General features: G+C 39.7%; 1 protein-coding gene across 12 annotated transcripts in view; it reads left to right on the plus strand.

Annotated features, from left to right (window-relative positions):
• The window catches only part of PPP3CA (protein phosphatase 3 catalytic subunit alpha), a 284,698-nt gene that overhangs the window by 64,499 nt on the left and 195,090 nt on the right, over nt 1–25,109 (plus strand). Inside the window, exon 1 of one of the 12 annotated variants that reach the window (XM_070505291.1) lies at nt 825–933. The exons of 9 other annotated variants lie outside the window; for them this stretch is intronic. The gene's annotated coding sequence lies outside the window, so the exon portion shown is untranslated. Of the gene's footprint in view, nt 1–824; nt 934–11,678; nt 11,922–25,109 lie in introns of those variants that run through there. 2 more of the 12 variants (XM_070505288.1, XM_070505286.1) reach the window with 2 other exon arrangements.

Genomic DNA, 25,109 nt, shown 5'->3' on the forward strand with positions numbered 1-25,109 from the left:
CACTGTTTGTATAACAGCACTTATGTGTATGAGAGGAGAAGGCAAAAGTGAATAGCATCTTGTCCTTGCCGTTGTGGTTGGGGATAACAATTCAGCATTGTTTATTTGAATCCTAGGATATAAATTAGAGAGAAGCAGATATAAAAAGATAGTTTGGGGCCATACTCTGCAAAGCCTTGAGTAACAGACCGAGAAGACTGCACTTTTGGTTCACTTGTGAATGTGGGGCTGGGATGGAGGGCAGGCTCGTGGTGCGGTTGCTGATGCGTTCTTCCAGAGGGTATAGGGTAAGTTATGGTCTAAATTTAAGTGAGGAGTGGTCAAATTTGTGTCTGGAAAGATTTTTTATAGCCTCTTGTAGGCAATGCATTGATAAAGGTGGATGGACCAGTTTGAGGGGATCACCATATTTTAGGTGGAAGTAAAAAGCACCGGAAGCAACATACTGGCACTGAGAGATATATTTGAGACAAGTAGTGGAAATATCACCTACGTGTATGAGAACTTAGTTACTGCATGCATAAAGTGACAGCACTGGACAGGTCTTGGATGACCCAACGTTGCTGACTTGCCGGCAGATAGAATAGTGGGTGTGTGGAAAAACAGAGATGTGAGGAGTTGGGGGAAGGATTTAAGCAAAGTAAACCGGGGGCTGAGTGGGTGAGTGGGAAGTGAGGATTGGAGCAGGCTGGGGCCGTCTTCATTTTCAAGACACTCTCAGGGGACGGGAAGCAGTCACAAAGAGATTGTGTCGAGAGGGAGCAGGAGCAGGGAAAAGGATTTTTCTTTTTTTAGCATAGAGGAGACTTGAGAGTTTTTGCAGGAAGACAGAAAACAGCCAGTCCACAGGGAGAATCTGAAGATGTAAGAGAACTGGTCTGCATAGTTGATGAAACAATGGACTGGAGTAGACAAAGAGGCACTGTCACGACGGTGGGTGGAAGGTTCGCCTTGGCAAAGAGGAGGGATGCTTAAGCTCAGAGAATGGGGTGAAGGGAGAGGGCCTGGAGGAAGCAGAGGGGTGTGGTGGTGGGGATGGCGCTGTGCTGTCTCACGGCAGCAGGGCTCGGTCTTCTCAGCAAAGGTTTGGAAGGCGGCATCCAGCATTGCTAAAAAGTAACAAGATGAAAAATGCTGACTAATTTGGTAGTGGTAGACATAATGAATGAATTTGGTGATTACCCTTCTATAATTTTTATAGCAGTTTTCTCCTGGGCTGAATGGATAATGTTTATGAACTTTGGGCAGCTAATAAAGAGCAGGAAGTCCCATGAGCCAACTCAGTTAAAAGAATCAAATGCCAAGATGGGGTTCATGCGTATGACATAGGAGCCACAGCATGATAACGTCCTTGGCGTTTTTCCGGTAGCTGCTTAAGGAAGACATCTTGAATACCCTCAAGTCTTGGACATTTGGTTTATAGGTATGTTCCTTACATGTGTGACTAATATGCTAATCCTCATGTGTCTCAGCTCATTAATACAAGGGATATGCTGTTGGGATATTACGGGATTTGAATCTTCTTTAGGTTTGTCTAGATGTGGGTGAGATGAAGTTGAAAGGTTACTGTCTTTAGTTCATGACGAATGACGTGATTGCAATGTTGTCTGTGTGGTCGACTGTCTAACTTGCAGGTCTTTGTAGTGGTGCTGACCTGGCTAGGCTGCTGTTCCAGATGAACATAGCTTTAATGTGTTTGACTTGGTTCCAGCCTTGGGGTCCCGTAGCACAGTGGGGTCAGATCGAGAGCCGAGAGATCAGAGTTCTCCTTGCATTGCTGAAGGCCCACTGATCAGTGTGTACCACCTGAAGAATGTAATCACTAAAATGTGCGAGTTTTGCTGTCTTTTCTCAGATTTCTTCCACTGATGTGTAACTGTGTGCAGATATTTTTGCAGAAAATCATAATATCTCTTTCCCATTTGACTTAGTTGAAAACAGACTAACGAGAATTTATACATTTTTTTCTTCTCGATATTGATTTTAATCCAGGCCATTTAGTGTGTCCTTGAAAAAGGGGAAATTATTTAAACCAAAAATGTTTAAAAAACCTTAAACATTTCCTTATACAATTCTGGTTTTCCCTGCACACTGTCTGCAGACGTAGTCGGATTTCTCGTTCAACTTATCTTCAGTTTACCGTACTTTTGTTGTTCTCCATTAGCTTCTAAGTGAAATTAAAAGCATTTAATCTGCCTCTCCACTTTCCCACTCATGGTGCTGACTCTCTTGGAGACTGAATCTTCCCGCATGTGGGAGGAGCCTCAGCCGCTGGCCCCGGAGCTGGGAGCTGCCCTGTGCCTTCCCTGTCCCTGTGTTGGGGCCTTTGTTCGTCTTGACTGCCCACTCCCACGTGGGTTCTCAAAATTCTTCTTTTTTTTTTCTTCACAGCATACTTCTACTTTCAGAAAGTATTAGTCAATTATTTAATAAGAGATGAGGGTAAGATTTTAAAAGATTACTTGGAATCTGATTTTAGATGTTGTGTGGATACATCTGTTGGGCCAGTATTTCATGTAAAGGCAATTTTGAGACAGTTCAGTGGCTGAAGTGTGCCATTTGGAAGTAGTCTTGCATAATATTCCTTTGCTTAAAATCTTTTGGTGGTTTCCCTTATTTAGAGGACAAAGTCCATGCTCCCCCTGTGCTTGTCCCTGCTTGCTTCTCCACCAGGCCCACTGTTGCTTCAGAGTCTTGACACATGGTCTTACGTCTGCCTGGAACACACTTCCCCCCACTTCTTTGCCAGATTAGGTGTCACCTGCTTGAGAAATTTTCCCTGAGGGGCTGGCCTGGTGATGTAGTGGATAACTTCACATTCTCTGCTTTGGTGGCCTGGGTTTCCGGGTTTGCTGGTTTGGATCCTGGGCATGGACCTACACACTCCTCATGAAGCCACTCTGTGGCAGGGCCCCACATACTGAATAGAGGAAGATTGGTGCAGATGTTAGCTCAGGGACAATCTTCCTCATGAAAAAAAAAAAAAGAAAAGAAAAGAAAGAAACCTGTCCTTAAATCCCCTCCTACTTTTCTCCTCCACGCTCAGAGTAGTGTGGGCTTCAGGCACTTCCATCATTAAACCGGAAGCAGACATCATAGCACAGTTTCTGTACTATCATTATTTGATTACTTGATTGTCTTTCTCGGTTATAAACACTTGGAGTACAGGAGCATTGTAATCCCAAGTATTAACACAGTGCCTAGACCCTGAATAAATATTGGTTGGAAGAAAATCTTTATTCACATTTATGGATAATTCATACATATTATATATTATGCTGACATATGAAAGACTTTTGATTTAATTGAAGTAGAATTTTATTCAACTTTTAAATGAACCATTAACCCATCCTATATCTAATGTATATTCTGTGCAGCGCATGAATTACCTACTAATACTTCTTTTTCTAACAGCCAGGCAACTGAGCTGCGTTTCCCCAAGCCCCGCCCTCAGTCTGAGGATGTGGGAGTCTGCACGTCCATGTACACGCTCCTTCCTTCCTGGGTAACCCACGAAGCCCAGGGCAGGGACAGGCCGTGCGGCTTCTGTCTGACCTGCACCGCAGCCCTGTGTGTGGTCTGAAAGGACAACCAGGGCGGCAGTCCGGTGCGGGGCACCTTGTGCTCCTCGAGCTTGTCGGAAGACAAGAGTTAGCTGGTCAGGTTCCATAGAGGGGGAGGAAAACAGGAGTAATGAGCAGTTACTGAGCGTTTATGTCTGCTCTCCTTTCCGAAGGCCTGTCCTCCTACCTTTCTTCTGTGGACCGTGTTTGTGTTTGATACAAATAACCCCTGATTTAAAATTTTTTCCCTAGTTGAACTCAGGTTCAATTGGGAGACTTCAGTGGACTGTGCTCTGGATTCTCATCCTGTCGTCTCTGAGCCTGTCGGTGTTAGCCATTGTCTTCTTGTTAGTTGCAACTATGACTTTTCCTTGAGATTTTATTAGATAATTCTTAGTTATAGGTTTTTAATTTTGTCCTTAACCTGTGGCTGGTGTAGACTGAGTTAATAACACCATGATTTTAAATGAGAGACAATAGATAGTCAATCAATTATATTAGTGAAACTAATTTTTATAATTTCTTAGTAACCATCACATAGCCAGGGCCAAATCTGAATTTAATAACTTCATTGAAAAAGTGTATTAACTTTATAATTCTAATTTTTTATACTTTTGATGCTATCTATAGATAATAAAAATATAGGAAGGTATGTGACCATTATTTTTATTTTCTTCCTTTTAGTTATGAGTGGCTTTACATATTTTGACAGAGTTCAAGGAAAGGAATGAGAGTATGGGGGCTGATGAAAGAAAGTACAGAGTTTTGTTAAAAGTAGGGTACATGAGAGGAGGTAAGAAGCTTTAAAAACAGTATGCAATTATCAGTTGTTATTCTATCTAAGGCACTTTGGTAAGAAAGTAGACTTTTTATAGTAGAAGTATAAAAGTATTCTCCTTTCTCATTGCACGTATAGAGGTGATCTATCCCAGGCAGAAGTCGCCGTCAGGTCCTCCTTCCCTTTAGTGTGCTGTCACAAAGACTTTTGCAAAAATACAGTGGTGTTTTTTTTCCAGGTAGAACATGCAAACTGTGTTACTGTAGACACATTTATCTATGTCACTTTTGTTGATTTCTTCACCTATGTTAATGTTTAAGTCCTCTGTCCTATGAGCAGATGACCAAGCAAGTTTGTCAGCTAGTTCAGTTCCCTGCTTTTAGAAACAGGTTAAATGGGTCGCGTTTGGTCTGAGGCAGTGTTTGTATATCTGTTGTTAATCTTGGGTGATTTTTATTTGGCTTATCATTTTACTTTGGAATTTAACCACTCCTTACCTTTCATTAAGCTCCTCTCCCCAAATGTTGACAAAAACAGAGACAGAGCGTGAGTGAGCAAAAACTTACTGTTTATATTTATGTGTGTTTCCGTGATTCATGTTCAGTTATCCAGTCCCTCAATCACCATTCGTTAAAAAAACACTTCAGTCTTCTTTTTGCCTCTATCTGTATTTGTTAGAACATTCTGAGGGGTTCAGGCCAAATTAGTTAGAAAAGCTCTCGATGAAATGTTTTGAATCCCGTGAAGGAAGCAGACTCTGATACGTTATGGCGGACAAATTGGAGACACAAGAAAAGAAGGTTCAGCAGAGTGCTTGTGGAAAACAGTAGGAATGTAAATTTTTTGTTCCTCTCCTGAGTTGTCTTTCTTTTTATCATCGAGATCAGAGGTGAAGGCTACCTCTCAGCTGAGAGAGAATTATTTGGCCTTCAAAGAGATCTAAATAGTTTGCCTTAGTTTCCAACATGCAGGATTCAGTTGTTTTCACATAAAATCTGAGTTTTCTTAGCTGCCTCCTTTAATCAGGGCATGTCCTACCGGAACCTCACCTTGCCTCCTCCATCCCCTCCTCCCTCCTTATACACCTTCAGTTACTCTGCCTCCCTGGCTCTATATCTATTGGAGTCTGCGGCCCTTTGTTGGGTGATTCAGTAAGACATTTGTTTAATGATTATTTGAATTTGACAAACCATTGTGAGACGCTGAGGGTCACTGGTCTGCTGGCCTGTGCAACAGGGCATTGAGAATCTAGATTAACTCTGAGACCGAATGACAACGGTCACACAATACACTGAATTTTCCATGCATTTTGCGTTTTTCCAAATCCTAAATAGTAATTGCTTGCTGGTTTCCAAAAAGTAGTTCCTAAAGAAAATTCAAAAGGAAATTCTTTTTTTATCTTCATAGCTTCAGAAGTCATTTCAGTTTTTGTTTTAAAAGATTAAAAAACTCAATTCCTCTTGAAATTGAAAACTCCAAAAATTCCAATGTAATTGTGAACTAGAGTAACTTCTCACTTACCAAGCAAGTGCTGGGTCATTAAAAACAAAAAAAACCAGACAGAAACAGTACCTCCGTTACAGGAACTCATTATATGGAGAAATGATGTGAAAAGAAATTTATACTATATTTGATTTATTTGCTGTAAAGTAAATACTTTATGTGAAGGTATATTGATTTTTTTCCTGCCTGTTTCAAAGTCTCTTAGGGCAAAATTGCTCATGAGTCTGAGAGTCCAGACATTCAGATAATCTCGTGGGAGGACAGCCTTGGATGGAGGCTCTTCACAGTGGCTGTCGTGTCATCCCGATTAAAGCGTGTCTTCACTGTCTTCTGTCAGCTCACTGCCCTCATCTAATAATTTGGTAAAGTGAGAAGAGTGGTCAGAAGAAGATGGTTTGTAGAGCTTATCTAGATTTCTCTTCCACTTTTATAAAACCCTTGAATGGTACCTTAATGGGCACAATATACAGTGAAGCCAATGTCAGATGATAATGTAGTTAAATGGATTTTTTCTTGTTTGAACAAAGGAGCTGACAATTTAATTAATGGATCAGTGTTAGTCTGGAGAAATGCTTCTAGTGGTGAGCAGAGGGCTCTGACCTTTGAGTGCATTTGGAAGGGTTGGTATTTTGCCATTAGTCATGGCAAAAACAAAAAATCCTCAAGATGACATCAAAGTAGAAGTGTAAAGTTGACAGTGGAAAATAAGAACCCAGGATTTTAGAAAGCTCCCCTCCTTGAAGGTAAGAAACACATCTTATCTGTCTTATTATTTTTATTTTAAAAATATCTTTGATGCCTTTCATATTGCCCTCTCTGAAGGAAGCAGTCAGAAACATTTGTTTGTTGATTGAACCATTGAATCAGATGTAATGTGTATTTTGGAGTAACTGGGGCAATAATGACACTGATGCCTCGGCCCAAGTCTTAGAAATTCAGATGTAATTGATCTGGGTGGATCCTGGCTTTAGTGTTTTGTGTAAGTTCTTCAGATAATTTGAATGTTCAACTAGGGTTAAGGGCCACTGGACTAGTTATGTCTTGTGCAAGTCTAAGATTTTCTGACATGGAAGGAAGATTACATATTCCCACATCCTGCGCAGTGACTACTGCTTAGTGATATATATGTGTCCCAAGTTTTTTCTTGATAAGATGATGAAAATGAAAATATCCCTAGGAATGTGTGGCATAAGTCTCCAGCTTAAATGTATATTCCCGAGGACACACGCACAACACACCTGGGGGTGCACATTGTGCGTCATAAGTGTGTTAACTTCATGTGTGCTGTAGATGATGGAGGTGCCTTCTCAGCCTGGTTTCTCTCCAGCTGCTTGCTCCCCAGCATCCCTAATCCCTTCAGGCTCCTCTGAGCCCCACCGGCTGAGAGCATCCCAGGGCCGCTGGGCCAACTGGGGGCCTAGAGCTTAATGCAGATTTTCTTCTAAGCAAAGTAGCTGGCCCACTAACTAAGGGAGTGAGGTGGTCAGGTGGATAGTTCTAGCTAACATCAGCCTGATTTGCATTTTTCTAATTATTCTTAGAAAGCATTATGTATAGTTGAAAGCAGTATGCTGTAGTCCCAGGAAATTAAAGCTGTGACAGTCAGGAGACTTGCCTGATAGTCTCAGATGTTGGGGGCCACCTGACCTGGTGACTTTCAGCACAGAGTTTACCTGCCTTTGCCTCGTTTTCTTTTCTGTAAAATGAGAAGCTCAAATTGGTAATCACTAAGCTTCCTTCTAGCTCTTAAAATATAAACTGCTACTTTTGTTATTAGTTTAAAGAATAAGCATCCACTTGGCAGCTAAACACTATTTCCCAACATAAGAAACAAATCCAGGGCTGGCCCCGTGGCTGAGTGGTTAAGTTCGCGCACTCCGCTGCAGGTGGCCCAGTGTTTCGTTAGTTCGAATCCTGGGCGCGGACATGGCACTGCTCATCAGACCACGCTGAGGCAGCGTCCCACATGCCACAACTAGAAGAACCCACAACGAAGAATACACAACTATGTACCAGGGGGCTTTGGGGAGAAAAAGGAAAAAGTAAAATCTTAAAAAAAAAAAAAAAAGAAACAAATCCAGGTAAATATACCAGGCGGTGAGTGACGTTGACAGTGTGGGAGACTGTGCGTGTGTGGGGGCCTGGGGTATGTGGGAAAGCTCTGGACCTTCTCAGTTTTGCTGTGAAACTAAAATTGTTCTAAAAAATAAAATCTTAGAAAAATTGAAGGAAAAATTAAATAAAAATTAATGACTTCAACACTTGATGTAATTTCATACATACCCTTGATTTGGAGGAATTTTAATTTGAATGTGTCTTAGTGTTATGAATTAAGACTGCACCAATCTAGAAATATTTTTATAATCTGGGTGAGGGTGAAGGCTGTGGGTGTATGTGTGTACTCTTGTTATTGACTTGACTTGAAGTATTTCTACAAAATATAGATAATATTGCCTTTGATTGCCCATTCGCAGGGTAATTATTACTGAAATGGGGAAGGGATTGGAGGATGCCTCATTTCCTACTAAAGGAAAAAGAAAATTTAATATAAAAACTTTTGTTAAAAAGTCAGTCTTTTTATTCTGCTTTAGATCATGGTCAATATTTAACTCAATGAATAATTCTTAGAAAAATCTTTGAAATAATTTTTTGTTATTATATAACAAGGTTAATAACTTCCTTGCATATTTCATACTTTAATTCAATAGAAAGATATAAGAAGTTAGAGTAGATTGGTTTGAGTAATTCTAGGGAGAGTAAATATTAATGCTTGATTCTGTCTTTTAATGGGTTTTTGGGAAGGTTAACAACACATGTGACAAGTTTAATTATTTTTATTTTTTATTTATTTATTTTTTTCGTGAAAGATTAGCCCTGAGCTAACTGCTGCCAATCCTCCTCTCTTTGCTGAGGAAGGCTGGCCCTGAGCTAACATCTGTGCCCATCTTCCTCTACTTTATATGTGGGATGCCTGCCACAGCATGGCTTGCCAAGCGGTGCCATGTCCCCACCCGGGATCCGAACCAGCAAACCCCAGGCCGCTGAAGCAGAACGTGCACACTTAACTGCTGTGCCACTCGGCCGGTCCCTAATTATTTTTAAAATGAGATCTTTAGAAGAATATATGAGAAAACTCATGGTGATTCTATAATTAATTTTGGAATTTGCAGAGCCCATAGTTAATTATGTATTTCTAAACTAACGTATAAATCTCTGGCTAATGCATTGCAGTGGGATCATTGATAGGCTTGCAGAAAATGAAATTTGGATTTTTTTTAAGTGAGAAGAATTGTACTACATCAGGAATTTATAAAGGATAGTGCATGCTTTTTTTCAGAATGATGTACTAAAAGCAATTACTATGTGATGTTTGCAAATTCTTTGGAAGAAAGGCCGTTTTTTGGGACATGCCTTTAAGAAGTCTAGAACAGTTATAAAAGTTGTGGAGGTATAATGTTACATTAAGATAGACAGAATATCTTGCTACAAATACTCAAGAGTAAAGAAAGTCATAATATGGCTTCAAATTTAAGAATTTCTTTCTGCAGCGCTCAACGCTGCATATGTGCATTGTTGCCTCCTTTTATGGAGTTTTCACAATTTTCTTTCACTGTGACTGAACATTGATCACATGAGACTTTTTCTTTGGTCTTGGAGGAGTTGCCCTCGACACACTGTCAGAGAGCCTTGAGTCTGCTACTTTGACCTGTTTAGATCTTGGGTAAGTCACTTAGGTTGCCAGACCTCAACTTCCTCGTCTCTAAGTTGGAGATGTTAATAGTACCTACTTCCTATAGTTTTATGAAAATTAAGTAAAACAATATGTGTAAAGTGTTAAGCTAGAGACTGCTGTACAGTAAATAATCAGTAAAAGTTGGTGATAACGTCATTGCTATCTTGCCTGTGTGCTAAAAATCCTTTGTTCTTTTGCTCTTGGCTGGTGCTCTCTCTGCGAAAATGATGCCTCCAACCTTGTAAAAATTTTCTTCTTTTAAGATCTCAGTATTCCTGGGACAGTGAAAGTAATTAAGTGGTTTACTTAATGGGCCTTCCCTTCTAGCTTATTCTAGATAGGACTAATCAGAAAGTAGGTGACAGTGCTAATTAGAAACAGAAATTAACATCTTTTATGAGGATAATTTACCTGATGATAATAATTAAGGAGTGACTGTAGGACCACCAGAGGACTGCTTATGGAGTAATTTCTTTAGATGAACGGAAGTGGTTGCTCCCGAGGAAGAGGCAGAGAGTGGGCACTTGCAGTTACAGAGAGGGGAAGCCATGGTGTGTTGCTGGCATTCATTCTTTAGTTAATAATTGGGCTCATTGAGGTCACCTCTGATGGTTGAAACAGAATTTGCCTCTACTGGTGAAAGTCTATTTGAAAGTTCTTGGCTAAAAGTTTATTTAGATGACATACCTTTCATTCTAGAAGGATCTTCTGCTAGTCCTCTATGGACCAGAATAGTAGTAGGAAAGTAAAAGATTTCCTGGGAAGCCAGAGATGCTGTTTTGAGGAAAGAGTTTATTAGGTCAGTTGAATTTTGTATTAGACTTTGAATTCTCTTTTTTGGATTAGAAAGTGCTCTGTAAAACCAGAAAGGAAGCCAGCTTGCTAAGGAAGTTTTAAGTTACTACATTTCTAATACAACACACACACCGACACACACACCACAATTTCTTTGTCATTCAGAATTCTCTAAGTGAAATTTTAAATTAGAGACAGTATAGATCCCATGATGCCAAGGTCTTTATCAGAAGAGCAGTTTGGCACTTTTCTTGTCGGTAAGATTTGCCCTGGCTTCAGAAGCCTGTGCAGCTGAGGGTGAGTCATTACGAGAAACTGGCACCAAACACATTTTTACAATAATGCTTTCTAAACTGGTCATCTAGCTAAAACTGGCCAAGGCTGAAAACAGCCGTTTCTGCCTTGAAAGGAAAGAGTAATTAGTATTAAAATTGGTCAGGAAATTTCTTATGTTCTCTGCCTTGATAGCTCTTAGCTTTTTATTAGCACACACTCTGGAGACGTGTTGTGTGCATTAAGTCAAAGAGCTCGGGGATGCGAGGCTGGTGGGGTGGTAGCATGCACAGAGTGCACAGTCTCAGAGAAGGGAGCGTGTGCCAGGAGATTCACGTGCTTATTTCACTTTGCCAGGCTAGATCTGCTGCCCTGGTAAAATGTCAGCGTCTGTTAGGATAGGGTGGTTGTTTTTATCCAAGGAGTCTAAAATACCTTTCAGAGTTTATAAGTTGTTATGAATATAATGCTTTCAGTATAGCACTGTGAAATAACTCTGGTGTTATAATAATGTGCTTTATAATCCTAACCAGCTTACTTTTATATCATGCCAAATACACTCAAATGAGTACAGTTATTAAGCTAGTACTCACATACCTCATTTTGAGCTCTCATGAAAGAAAATTCTTACCTAGTATAACAAAGCCTGTAGCTGTGAGGACGTGGTCCGCAGTGTGGGGACTGGTCTATGGGAGTGAAGAGGGATCGAAGTTGCTGGGATTTTTTGATCTCCCTGGTGATCCTGGTCAGGATGCATCCAGGCTCATTGTAGATGTTTGCTGAACGAATGATTGCCTACGGGTCAACGGGGAGAGTAAGAAGGAAACCATGAAATGGAAACAAAATTGCTCAGCAGTAAGATTCATGACAGCGTGGGTTCATGACCCAAGTTCTGACTAGTTTCAAAGTTGAATTTATCTCAAGGACACGTGAGAGGAAAGAGTTGGCATGTAGGGTGGTGGAGAGTGGTGGCAGAAGAGGAGGACAGTACTTGTAGTGTTGTTTTCTTCAGAGTAAAGAGAAGGAAGTGCTCAGAGTAATAAAAATATTTAAATGTAAACTGAAGAAAGCCTCTGGTTCCCTTTTTTGGTAGATGGGGAAACCCAGAGCAGAGATTAAAAGGTATAATCTGCTCTCCAGATGGATCAGCTGAAGTCTCAAAAACAGAAACCGGATCTTCCGACTCTGGGCATGTACTAGATGCTCCCGTCAGCACTATGAAGACCCGGGTGAAAATCCTCATTTGGAGTGGTGTGTTGGGTTTCTAGAATCAATGGTATGCTTGTCTGCTTTCTTCTCAGAGAGACTTAATTTCCCAGAGGTTTAATTTCTTTCAAGAAAGGAAACTGAAGACTTCATTGCCAAGCTTGAGAGAAGAGCCAAGTTTTCTCCTGTCTGAGTTTTATCAAAGGAGAGCTCACCCTGATTTTGGGGGCAAGGGTGGAGGAGGAGGCCTGGAAACAGAGTCGGTTGAGAGCTGCGTTAGCTCAGTAGTAGGTAGAGAAGAAAAAGGGGAAGTTCAGAGGAAGCAACACTTCCCAGGGGAGAGGGAGATGAATGATTTTGTGTCAGAATCACACTTTTCCCGTCAAAGCAGAGGGATTTAGATGGTGTCTACTGCTTCCACGTGGGAAGTTAGTATCTGAAACAATGAGAGATTGGAGGGCACCTGGCTGGTCCCCGTGGGCAGGGCCCCCGCCCCCCCTGGGCCCTGCTCTTTCCTTTGCTCGCTGGTGGTTCGCGGTTCTTCAGAAAATTTGGGCAACTTGACTGTGGAGGTTTCATTAGCTACTATGGTCTGCAGTGTTTTTTCCACCAATCAGTTTATGAGAATTTAGTGTTTGTATGTCCGATTTACTGTTCTTGTTTGAAGCTGGGATCTTGTTTTTCCAGTTGATGGTGTATTGTTTTGAATGCTTCTCTACTACTGGGATCGTGCCTTCTTTTTAAAGAATTATGTGTTCATTTAGATTTTCCTTTGTTTTTACGGTAAATATTTATTGAATACCGATGGCCTGCAGGCCGTTTGGTATTCTTTCTTGCTTCTGGGCAAGGAGGACATAATATTAATAAATTTGTTTTGAACATTGTTTCATTTGTTTACATAGTTTTGAGAAGAATTATTTCTGGTCACTTGTGGGAAACAATGATAATACATGCTGAATTTTCTAGTTAGAAAATAGAGAAAAAGGTTGTAAATGTTCCGGGATACATTCTAAATACAAATAATGCATAATCAGTAAAGTTCTCAGACCAAAAATAAACAAATAAATGAAAGGTATGTTTATGGCTAATTATGAATCTTTTTACACAGCCGTTAGTATTGTCTGTCAGGAGTTATGTAACATTCTGTATGTTTCTAACTCTCTAACCTGGGGTGAAGGCAACTAACCAACCCGTTTATTTAATGATTTTTCCCTTTGGAACATTAATATGCTTATCTCTATTAAGCAGTTCTCCACCGTGCATTTATGAAAGAATAAGAAAGACAACAAAAATAAAAGAATCAGAAGTAAATAATAACGTAGAAGTATCTTTAGTGCTCATTGCACAAATGTGGAAGCTGAATCTCAGAAAGGTTGAGCGACCTGTGGAAGGGCACACAGCAGGGCTAGCATGGGCCTGTAGTCAGAAGTATGTAGATTCCATTCTCACCCCTTCCCCACTTGAGTGACCCTGCGAAATTAATCTTTCACAGCTTCTCTTTCTTTAAGTGTGAAAAACATGGCAATGGCAAAATTTACTTTACAACATTAACGAGAGCACTAAACAAATCAATATACTGGAAAGTATCTGGTTCTTTATCTGGTATCAGTGCTTTCTTTCGTAGTAGGCACACGATAAATGCCAGTTTTTGTTTGCCCTCACTGTCTCTTGTCCTTTCTATGACTTAATTTGCTACCCTAGGGCACAACCCTACGATTACCATGCTCCTCATGGGACCAGACAATCCTGCTGGTGTACGTTTTCAACACACACAGCTGTTTGATAACAGGTCTGTTGACTCCGTCCATCATTAAAATTCTGCAGTCATCGTATCTCAGTTTAACTTCATCAGAGTTCCTACCAGTCATTTAAATGGAAATTTCTGTTGTGGCTATGGTTTATTTGATATCAGTGAATACTAACAGTAGCGAATGGGCAGCCTTGCTGGCCAAATCTTTGCCTTTGGAGTTGGCCGGTGATCACAAGCGCTCCACTTTTACAGCACATTTAGTTACACTTCTGGCAGGTGGACATTTCAATTTTCTAGCCATGTTTAAGTGCTATTGTATAATTAGCAGCCTGTTGTAAATCAGCTAGCCAGTGGTGATTTGCCAGAATGAACAATAGCTGAGATTGTGCATTGCTGACTTTAGTATTATAATCTGAAAGATAACATCCTTTTTCCTGCTTGGTGTGAAATTCTTCTGACATTATATGATTTAGAAAAAGTTGACTCTATCGAGTCTGACTCTGGTTTGATACCAAAATAATACAGTATCCATATTGGGCTAGTAACAAATCTCTATTAAGAAGCCGCATGTGGGGGCGGGCCCCGTGGCCGGTGGTTAAGTCCCTGCAGTCCGCTTCGGCGGCCCAGGGTTTCGCTGGTTCGGATCCTGGGTGCGGACATGGTGCTGCTTATCAGGCCATGCTGAGGCGGCGTCCCACGTGGCATAGCTAGAAGGACTCACAGCTAAAATATACTAAATATAACTAAAATAATGTATGTACTGGGGAGATTTGGAGGAAAAGCAGGAAAAACAAAAAAAGAAGATTGGCAACAGCCATTAGCTCAGGTGCCAATCTTTAAAAAAAAAAAAGGAGCCATACGTATTCTTTGTTACAATTTGTAATACATATTTTCAACAAAAGTCTTGATATAGCAACAGTGGTGAGTAGAAAATCAGTAGCAGTCCCCAGGTCAGAAAAGAATATACCTTGTTAGACTCCAGTATTGGTAATTCACCAATTACTTTAACCATTCAATGACCATAGTGTAGACAAAAGAGAGAGGAAAATGTTTAAAAGGATTCATTTTTAAAAAATGGTCAGGGGAAGAGAAAGTTAAACGAGAAGGTAGATTTGAGGATTATTTTATGATTTCCTTATAAAAAAGTAATATTAACACAATACCAGCAGTGATTACAGTAACAAGACGTGCCTCTAATGTGTCAGGACACTTTGAACAGAGCATTTCAGTACAGGTGGCACCACACAGAGGTGTAAAATGTAAAAGAAGAGAGGAAATGAATCAACCTTCAGTTTAAATTTTTAAAATTTTGCTTTTTACCTTCATAGGGTTAACATTTAAATAATAGACTGCTTTTCTCATTGCAGAATTGTCACTTTTAGTTGATAGGAAGTTGTCAGAGTTGTTGTTTTATTGATTTAAAAATGAAATTGATAATTATAAAAATGATAAGTGTGATAAGATCCTGGAGAAGAGGGTCTGTGTATGGACTTGCTTTCTGTCCCCATCGTTGCTTTTCTAGGGCAGGCTTTGTATTTCGTTAAGTGCCAGGTGAACTGTTTTGTCACACTGAAAAAGGTAATAACTAAAAAATAAGAAATATAATTTTCACTTAAAAACAGCTGATATGATATGGAGACCTTGTATTTTTGCCTCTTTAAAAATAACAGTGACGATAGAGAACCTCTGCTTTCTGATGAAATAGGAATCAGAACTATTTACTGAGTTGGCGAGAAGAGATGGAAAGAACTGTAGTGGTGTCAGGTTGGAAATTACATGTAAATGATGATTTTCCTTCCTCAAAGTGCCATATCTTTAAATTGTTGACATCCTTCCTCCACCTTTTTTTAATTTTATTTTTTACAGAGCAAGATGTTCTGCCTCATGTTTTATAAGCGTTAATAAACACAAATAGCTGGAGTTATTGGTTATTAAATATTGCAGTATGATGTGAGTTAGTTCTTATTTTCTGGAAGTGCCATGGACTCTGTTGAAGAAATGGATGTTTGACCAGAGGTGAAAAGGGGGGTGTCTTAGGTTTGCCGTGGGAGACACCTTACAGGGTAGCGCTCTGGACATGGCTGTGCGGTGGGTGAGGGCAGGGCGCTTGAGGGGCTGGGAGAGACAAGATCCCAAGTCCCAGCGATAGCTTTTTCCATTTCAGTGGTTTCAGATTTGTAAAAGTTGAAGGTTTCTGGCTCCTCAAAAAATGAAAGAAACATTTTTCCATAGAACTTTATGTTTTGATCCTGGGACTCACGTTTTTCATTTTTATGGAATTGTGGTGTGGAAGGGTTTGTTCATGCCCATGTTGCTCATTTTCTGTTAAGTATGAGGCTCTATGTTTTGCATGATGGAAATTACAAAGAGTAGTGGGACACAGGGTTTGTCTTCAAGGTGTAGTTTAGAGAGAGAAACAAGCTGAGGTCATTAAATGTTTGAGTGACTGAATGGCAAAATTTATAGATGATCATAGTGGCAATAGGAGCAAAACTTGCAAAGGGCAAGACTGAGTATTTAACATTTAGCCTAACTAGGAAACAGTCAATGCGTATTGATTTATCACATTAAATTTATGAAGTGAAGTTCATGGTCAAAGTCCATTTGGACAGGGTTCTGTCTGATCATTTTTATGTGAGTGTCTGGTGAACACTTTTCCTATTTTCTAGTGGTGAGGGCGTACCTTTCCTTTCAAATACAAATTATATTATTCAGTCTTTATTTGTAGAGACTTTGCCAAGAACCATCAGCACTAACTCTTATAATAATTAACATTTAGGAGTTTGAAGTTATAGTACAATCATCAAAGCACTGACTCTTGCTTTTTAAAGATTTAAAATGCAAGACAGTTTTTTTTTAATAGAGATTAAAATTATTTTCCCCCAGTTTATTTGCTGATCACAAGTATAGACCCAGTATACAAATTGCAATAATGAACTTAGCATTTATATCTGATAATTCTTTCTCTCCTTATTCGTGAAGGAGTTAATACATGCTAGGCTCTCTTGCTGCATGCAGAGACAAGAGAGACCCAGCCCCTGGCCTCTTGGTGTCAGTGCTTCAGGCAGATCTGTAAACCTGGAGGATAGTTTGCAAAATTGTAACTGGAAGAGCAAGCTCTCCTGGGAGCTGGAAGAGGTTGAGTCATACTGAGTAGGTCTGTTTGGATATGTACCTTTAAAGAATGATTTTTGATCTTATCTGCCATGGGTATGATACAATTCTAAAATGACTTGTTACTGTAGAAATTAAGTCTAATGGTTACAAATTGGAGGTGGGAGGGGCCGAGTGACTACAGAGATAAAGTGACTGCCTGCTTGTACTTTAAAATTTTCTAGGATATGTTCTTTCCCATATCCCACCAAGAAGACTGGAATTGATTGCTCTTTTTCTAAGGTGACTCCTGAGACAGAGATGCTGTCTTTTTCCCTCTTCCTTTCACATGGACATGCTGATATGATAGAAGACTGATCCGATCATTGGAAAGCCCAGAATAGTGTGAGTGTGGGCTCAGGGACTGAGGAAGTGCTGGAGCTCTTATGGAATCATACCATTATCATAATACATCAAGTAATGTGTTAACTTAATCAGACAATCTGCAAACATGCAGTTTAAAGTCTACAGAGCAAATCAGGTTTTTGTTCAATAAATATTAATTGAACAGATGAACAGATTGGGACATTGGAATTTTTTTTTTTTTTTTTGAGTAAGATTAGCCCTGAGCTAATATCCGCCGCCAATCCTCCTCTTTTTGCTGAGGAAGACTGGCCCTGAGCTAACATCCATGCCCATCTTCCTCTACTTTATATGTGGGATGCCTGCCACAGCATGGCCTGTCAAGCGGTGCCATGTGTGCACCTGGGATCTGAACTGGCGAACCCCGGGCCACTGAAGCGGAACGTGTGTGCTTAACCACTGTGCCACCAGGCCAGTCCCAGGACATTGGAATTTTTTATTGGTAAAAGTGATGGGGAAATTTAAGAGACAGCTCTTTTTATAATTAGATAGGATGATGACCACAGGTGTTTGGGGTCATAGGAGATAATGCCAGGAAGGAGGAAATGTGTACACAAAAGAGATGAGAAAGTGTCAGGGAGATGTCCTATGATTGCTTGTGGTTCAAGTACTGGCAGTTATTCTCGTGTTTCTGAAAACCTTAAAGTTGTACTTAGAATCCTGTTTTAGGACTCAGGTATTCATCTAAGTATGACATGAAATATGATTTAGCAGATCTTTGAAATGCTAGCATCACTTTATAAGGCATGGGTTATACTGCTAATGCATACAATATAGCCCTCTCCCTTCCTTGCTGGAAATTAAAATTAGCAAATAGTCACCTTTTTATATCTGGGTCTTATTTGAATAAATGAATAAGGTACAGAGTTTTTTCTGGTATTTTTGTATATGGTTTTATAACTAATAATTGTATATGTGCCTTCTAGACATGGATAGACTAGAAATAAGTCATTTAGAAATAGTAAATCAGCTAGATTATAGGAACTGGAAATGTACTTCTTTAAATTTCCTTTTAGTGTAGTATGAAGAACATAGATCCTAGAGTCAGTATTTCGTTTGAATCCTGGCTCTGCCACTTATATGCTGGGTGACTCTGGGGGAAATTAATTATCTCCTCTGTGCTTCAGTTTCCACATCTGTAAAATGGAGATGATAATAGTGTTTCTCGTTCAGGTCAGGAGCAGCTTCATGGGCATGCAGCCAGTGACATTGCACATGGCCTGGCGCTAAGAATGTGGTCCTCTGCTTGGTGTTTAATGCTCTGTAGTCACATCTTGATGTTGTTCATGATTTTAACTGTGGGTTTATTTATGTCTTGTAATGAAGTCAGATGGGACACTGAAGCGTGCACTGGGGGCTTGGAGCCTTGGCTCCCATGTAGTCCTGCCTGCTTCTGCCTCTCCACTTCTCTGGAGGGGTTCTGGGCTGCCTTTTCTCTTGCCTCCTCTTCCTGTCTTTGCCTACAGTGGGGCCTGGGTTTGGGGGAGCGGGGGACGGGAGTTGGAGCAGCTAGGGTGCATGTGATGAGTGTCAGGGACAGGAGAGGGTCTGGGCGCCTGTGAAGACTGCCTTCGCCCTGCGGATATCTTATGAGCAGTTGAGAGAGACCCCATAGAAAAGAGGAAAAAGCTTTCATCATGCAATTTTAACAAGGGACCCTGCATTTCCATTTTGCACTGGGCCCTGCAAATTACATAGCCCACTCTGGATAGGGTTTTTGTGAGGCCTGAAGAACTAATAGATGTAAAGCACTAGAACCCTGCCCGGCGCCCGGCAGCGCTGCAGAAAGGTTGACTTACTAGCAATCTAGCCTGTTATCTAGTTAATTTACAAGGCTGATTGTATGTATTATAATACCTTTATATAACGTAATCACTTTATGAAAAGAGGTCATCAGTATCATTTCCTTGTACATGTTGTCCTGAATATTTACTGCATTCAGATGGAAATAGATCATTTTTAAATACAGGGTAACCTTTAATTGGTCTTAAATATATGAGGTCTAGTAAGTATTACTGATTTCAATTTTGGATTTTTTAGTTCAATAACTGTAAAAATATTTACAAGATAGAGGTTATGTGATGGCGCAAAATTCCGCACTTTGTACTGCAACTGGATGCAAAGCCAGCTCGCTACCGAGACTTTTCTTCATTAATGCGCTTGATGCATTCTAGTAGCAAACGAAACAAATTCAGTATGAATAGTTCTTATGCTTTGTTGTTTTCCTTAAGTGTCTTCCCCTGGTATATATAATCTGTTTTCTGTATCTTTTTTTTAGTGTAGGTTTTTAGAAATACCTTTTTTTCTTGTCCAGAAAATATGTCTGGGGCACTATAGAAATGAATGTTTTTATTCAGGTTTTATTTAATAAAATGAAATTAAAACAGATTTCTATGTCATAGATAAGTTGTTACCCTTGAAGATGCTTGGGTATATGTATTTCACATTTTAGGAGAGCTCAAGGAAGATGGCTATTCTTGGCTTCCAACAATGTCGTTGTCTTTCTTTAGTCTTTAAGTGATGCTCTGAGCCTGACTAGGTGTACAAAGAGCACATGGTGGAATGGTGCCACATTAGCATTCACCATCTGCGTCTCACATGTAATACTGTAGGCTAACAGATAGTGTAGCAGGAATCTTATGTTTAGTGGTGTTGGTTAGAGAAGCTGTGCCATTTGGGATAATCATATTCCAGCATGAGTAACTTCATTAAATAAACATAAGCAGAAAACTTTTTTTTTTTTGAGGAAGATTAGCCCTGAGCTAACATCCGCCACCAATCCTCCTCTTTTTGCTGAGGAAGACTGGCCCTGAGCTAACATCCATGCCCATCTTCCTCTACTTTATATGTGGGACGCCTACCACAGCATGGCGTGCCAAGCCATGCCATGTCCGCAGCTGGGCTCCGAACCAGGCAACCTCAGGCCACTGAAGCGCAATGTGCTCACAACCACTGCGCCACCGGGCCGGCCCCGCAAGAAAACTTTTCCTGATGAGCAGTCTCAGTATGTGGTTTTTGTCTTTTATCTTTCTATATGAAACTTTATTGTTTTTGATGGAAACTTTATATGAGACCAGGACTCTTAGAATATTTGACACTTGATTGAGTTTGACCAAGTGCTTGACAGATTACAAAGTGTCTTTGCCCTAACTGGTAGCAAGCATGTTTTTTTCAGGCTTAATGTAAGCTGAAATGAGAGGAAAGATGGACGTTGTTAAACAATGCTTCATTCTCACATATAATATGTAATACAACAATAGAGGTTTCTAAACAAATTTCTCTCCGAATTGGTCATGAACAAACCCAGGTCATCCTGAGGCGACGATGGTGGGGAGGGGGTGGAGGCACTCTCAGTCCCTACCAGCTCAGTCAGGGCTGGTTTCCCAGGCCTGCAGGGGGTCCGCCTCCATCAGATGCCTTAGCAAGAGGCAAACCCCTGGAGCAGCCACAGTAACAGCCTCCCCATCCACTGTGTCACTTCACCCAGACGTTAAGTGTGGGCTTGACGGTAGAGAGAGGCTAATGTCAGAGCAACTGTCTGACAAATGAGAGAGAGAGATCGTTAAGAAGTGCTTCAAAGGAGGGAAAAAGTGACAGAAGGAGTTGAGCCTCTGAGCCAGGGTGCACATGTATAAAGAATAAGTTAATAATAACAATAACTTGCTTTGAGATTTCAGGTATCCATCAAACAGGGTTATACTTGGACCTATATGGAGCCAATATATGGTCTTCAGAGGGTCTTGGAACTCTGAAATTCTCTGCAGCATTTTTTGTATAGATGCACACAGCTAAAAACCATTACCATGGTGTTACCCATGTGAATAGAGAGATTTTCCCCAGACTCTTTCTCTCATCAGTTCCGTAGTGGTGTGTCTTAGTTTTCATTGGATAGTTATTGACAACTGAGGAAAAAAAATTACATGTAAATCAAAAGATAAAGGTAAGGAATAATTATGTTTTAGTTGAGTGGATGTTTGTATTCCTTTAGTAATACTTTACTGTATTTATAACCATACCAAAGTCTATATTCAGTCATACGACAGACAAACCAAGAAAAAGATTGTGTTTACTTTAATTCTTTTGAGAGCAAGGTAGAAAAACAAGAACAGGTTAAACTGGCCGTGGCCTGGTAATAGGGAGACTGGCTAAGGACGTGACGTTTGCAGTCAGACGTCTGGAGTTTGGGGTTGGAGGCGGCTGCACATCGCTGATTGTCTTTGGACGTGTAAGCTGACTCTTCAAAATTGGACGTGTAGGCAGTCTCCTTATCTCAGAACTGGGGGTGATCATATTTACTCCTCGGAACCCATTTTGTGTTAAAAACATGGTTTCAGGAATGAGAAATGAGGACTATGGTTAGGCACTATGGGTATGTTCCTTTCTTGCAGGAGAATCTGGTTCTCGGTTTCTGCAGGGACACTGTTTACTCCTTTGGCCAAGGAGGTGGAGTATTGAGAGTCACTGTCCTGTGACTCTCATCGCCTCCACAGACACTACCCTTGGTATCTACGTGCAAGCTGGCTCATAGGAGAGATTAAGATCCTGCTCTGCTTTTGAGAATGGCAAAAGTTTCTTCCAGCTGGCTAAAATCTGTGTCCACTTTATCTTTGAACTTCTTGGGAAAAGAAGAAGGAAGGGGGTTAGAATGTACTTTTATTGAATTGGCAATTGTTAGTGTACACCCTTAGTTCATCTGGGACTTGCACGTTGCTTTTAATCTCTACAACATTTTTGTTTTCTCTTATTCAGGAAGAGCATTAGAAAATCCCTATGGTTGGCAATTATAGGCCATTTAACAAATGGTCTGTGGTTCTGGAGAGTGAAATGTCAAGTGTTCTATATTCCAAAGCAATAGCCATTGTTGGAGCCAACTTAATTTCTGTCCTGTGTAACTTATGTAGATCTTTCCATTTACTTTCAGCAGCTGGGAATACTGTGTCACTCACATTTTCACACAGTAGAAAAATCTCTGTGATTGAATTTTGTGGTTAGCAAAACATAAGTAAAAATGTCTAAGGCCATCCTTTATAGGTACCATATGTAATGAAAGAAATTTATCTATCTTTGGGAGAACATAGAGAAAAAAATATATATGTATGTGTATATATTGTTATGCATTTCTTTTTCTCTGAGAAGTGAAACAATGGAGGATTTCCTGTCATTTTCTTCTCACTGTTCCACATTTGTCTGCATATAGATGTAATTTTATGATACTTTGAGGACTAAAAAAATCACTGCTAGTTCTTTCTCATAAGTTAATATTAATGTGTAGTAAAGAAGTTAAAGATAAGTAATATGAAAATTTTCTTTGGATTAAGTGGAAGTACAGTTTCTCATAAAATTGAAAGCATTCTTTATAGGCTATAAAGATACCTTATTTGAAAGAAGGAACAACCTTTTTTTTTTTCTTTTTAATCATTGTATTAACTTAATTGTTCAGGGAAAAGGACACTTGGTAATCACAACTGAGACATTTTACCTGACTATTAAAAATTTTATTTCCCCTTAATACAGAGGTTAGCAGTCCATTGTATTTACAGAGAGAATTACACTTACTCAGTAACCCTATTAAAAATGTTGCAGTTGGGGAAAAAAATTAAACTCACGGAAAAAAAAGCAGAGGCTAATGAATAGAATGAAAAAGCTTTGTTAAAGTCATTTCAGATTAGTGAATTATGCTAACTTAATATGTAGGTGGCAGAGGATACAGGGTTTTTTGTGTGTGTGTGTGAGGAAGATTCACCCTGACCTCACATCCGTTACCAATCTTCCTCTTTTTTTGCTTGAGGAAGATTAGGCCTGAGCTAACATCTGTGCCAGTCCCACTCCACTTTGCACATGGGATGCCTCCACAGCATGGCTGATAAGTGGAGTAGGTCTACACCCAGGATCCGAACCTGTGAACCACAGGCCACTGAAGCAGAGTGCGTGGAATTTTAACCACTTGGCCGTGGGGCAGGCCCCTCAGAGGGTACAGTTTTGAATTCATGAAATTCACATAATTAGGATGTTTCAAAACTATATGTATTTTAAATTTTAAGCCACTAGCAAGTTAAGCAGAATATCATCTTGGTGAGTTGTACACAAAGGGACAAGAAACCTGGACTGTGGCAGCTGTTTCTCTGACAAGGATAGGACTTCCTGTGTGCTTCCCATCCTTTGTGTACCATCATAATACTCTATTCAGTTTAATTGTCACAGCAACAGACGAAATGCTCATTAATAGGCCCTTTATACAGACGAAGAAATTGAGGCCATGATACGGTAATGTGTGTGACATACACAGGGTTGGAGCCTGGCTTCGTATCCAGGTCTGTCTGACTCTTAATTCCAGGCCTTTTCACCACAGCACACTAACTGTGTCACCTTGGCCAAGGGGCATGATTTATTTAGAGGACAATTTCTTAAACTATAACGAGAGGATTTAGACTCTTCATATCAGAATTCTCATCGCCTCTCAAATTCTCACATTTTTTCTTTGTGTTTAAAATTGTGACTATAAAACATTGCAGAGGTTACATGTTAAATAATATATTCAGTAGCTATTACCTTGATACCCTCTGCAGCATTTCAGAGTCACCGTCCACAGTCGTCCAGACTCAAGTGGTAAAAGGCTATTCACTTGCACTTTAGCACTGAGAAAATTAGAGAAATGGTGATTTGTTATTTAACTGGTGAAAAATTAAGTAGGAAATTTGTTTATGTTTTGTATTATGTTATAAATATTTTGAGGGGACACTCTTCAAAATGTGATATAATATAAAAATATTAAACTTATTTCCACTGTGATAATTTAGCTTTGTCATATTAAAGCTGTGTTTGCTAATGCACCATACAACTAAACAGGAAGTTAATAATATAATGTCACTTTTGTCCTACACTAAAAATAAAGCAGATAACTAAATATTTAGAAGTCTGTCTGTATAAAATGAAATTAAAAGCTAATATCTGCTGCAAGTTCTCTATCATGTTCTTAAAACTCAGTTGGGTCTGATAACTGAAGTGAGTATATCAAGAACTTGGAATGTTAACATATTGCCCTCTCACGAGATAATAGATCCTTAACTTCTGTGCTGGCTCTTTTTTCCTATTTAACTTTGGTATTTCAATGAGGAGTGACTGCAGTAAAAAAAAAAAAAAGGAACACTGATTTCTCCTAAATGATAGCAAAGGCATTATTTTAATAATATTTTATATTATATAACATAAAATAAAAATGTAAAGCTAAATTTATTTGTCTTGGGGCGGCCCCATAGCCGAGTGGTTAAGTTCGCGTGCTCCGCTTTGGCGGCCCAGGGTTCGGATCCTGAGCACAGACATGGCACCGCTCATTAGGCCACGCTGAGGCGGCGTACCATATGCCACAACTAGAAGGACCCACAACTAAAATACACAACTATGTACTGGGGGGATTTGGGGAGAAAAAAAAAAGCAGGAATAAATTTATTTGTCTTATTTTTGCTAACAGTATTAAAGTAACGTCAAAGATAGATAAAATGTCTATAAAAGAAGAAATTGAAATCATCTAACTTTGTAGTAATGCCTGCATTCATCTAAAATATATTAAAACTCAAAAAAGCAATAATTTATTTTTAAATTTTTGTCCTAAGTGTTACACAATACTTAAGAATCTCTGACAGATGTCTTCAGAATATTTCAATTCAGGTTTTAATTACAAAGAGTAGCTATTAATGAGGGACCGACAGAAGAAAATGGGGGAATTTCACTAATTAGAAGTTTGACAGTTTTGTCGGTCTGTAGCCATTGGGCATCCAGATCTGCATCATTAGTTCCTTTGGAAAAAGGACAGATAATCCTAGAAATAGCAAAGGTTGTCTGTGGTAAGTCAGCATTGACTGAGTTGATCTTAGATGTCAGTCAGTCAGTGTAAGTGCTGATGACAAAACCTTTTCCCAGAGCAGTTGGATGTTCAGTGGAATTTGATAGGATGTTTACTATTTACTAAGAGCAATGATAAATATATACATTTAA

The sequence above is a fragment of the Equus asinus genome, chromosome 3, assembly GCF_041296235.1.
Source record: "Equus asinus isolate D_3611 breed Donkey chromosome 3, EquAss-T2T_v2, whole genome shotgun sequence".
Classification (NCBI taxonomy): Eukaryota; Metazoa; Chordata; class Mammalia; order Perissodactyla; family Equidae; genus Equus; species Equus asinus.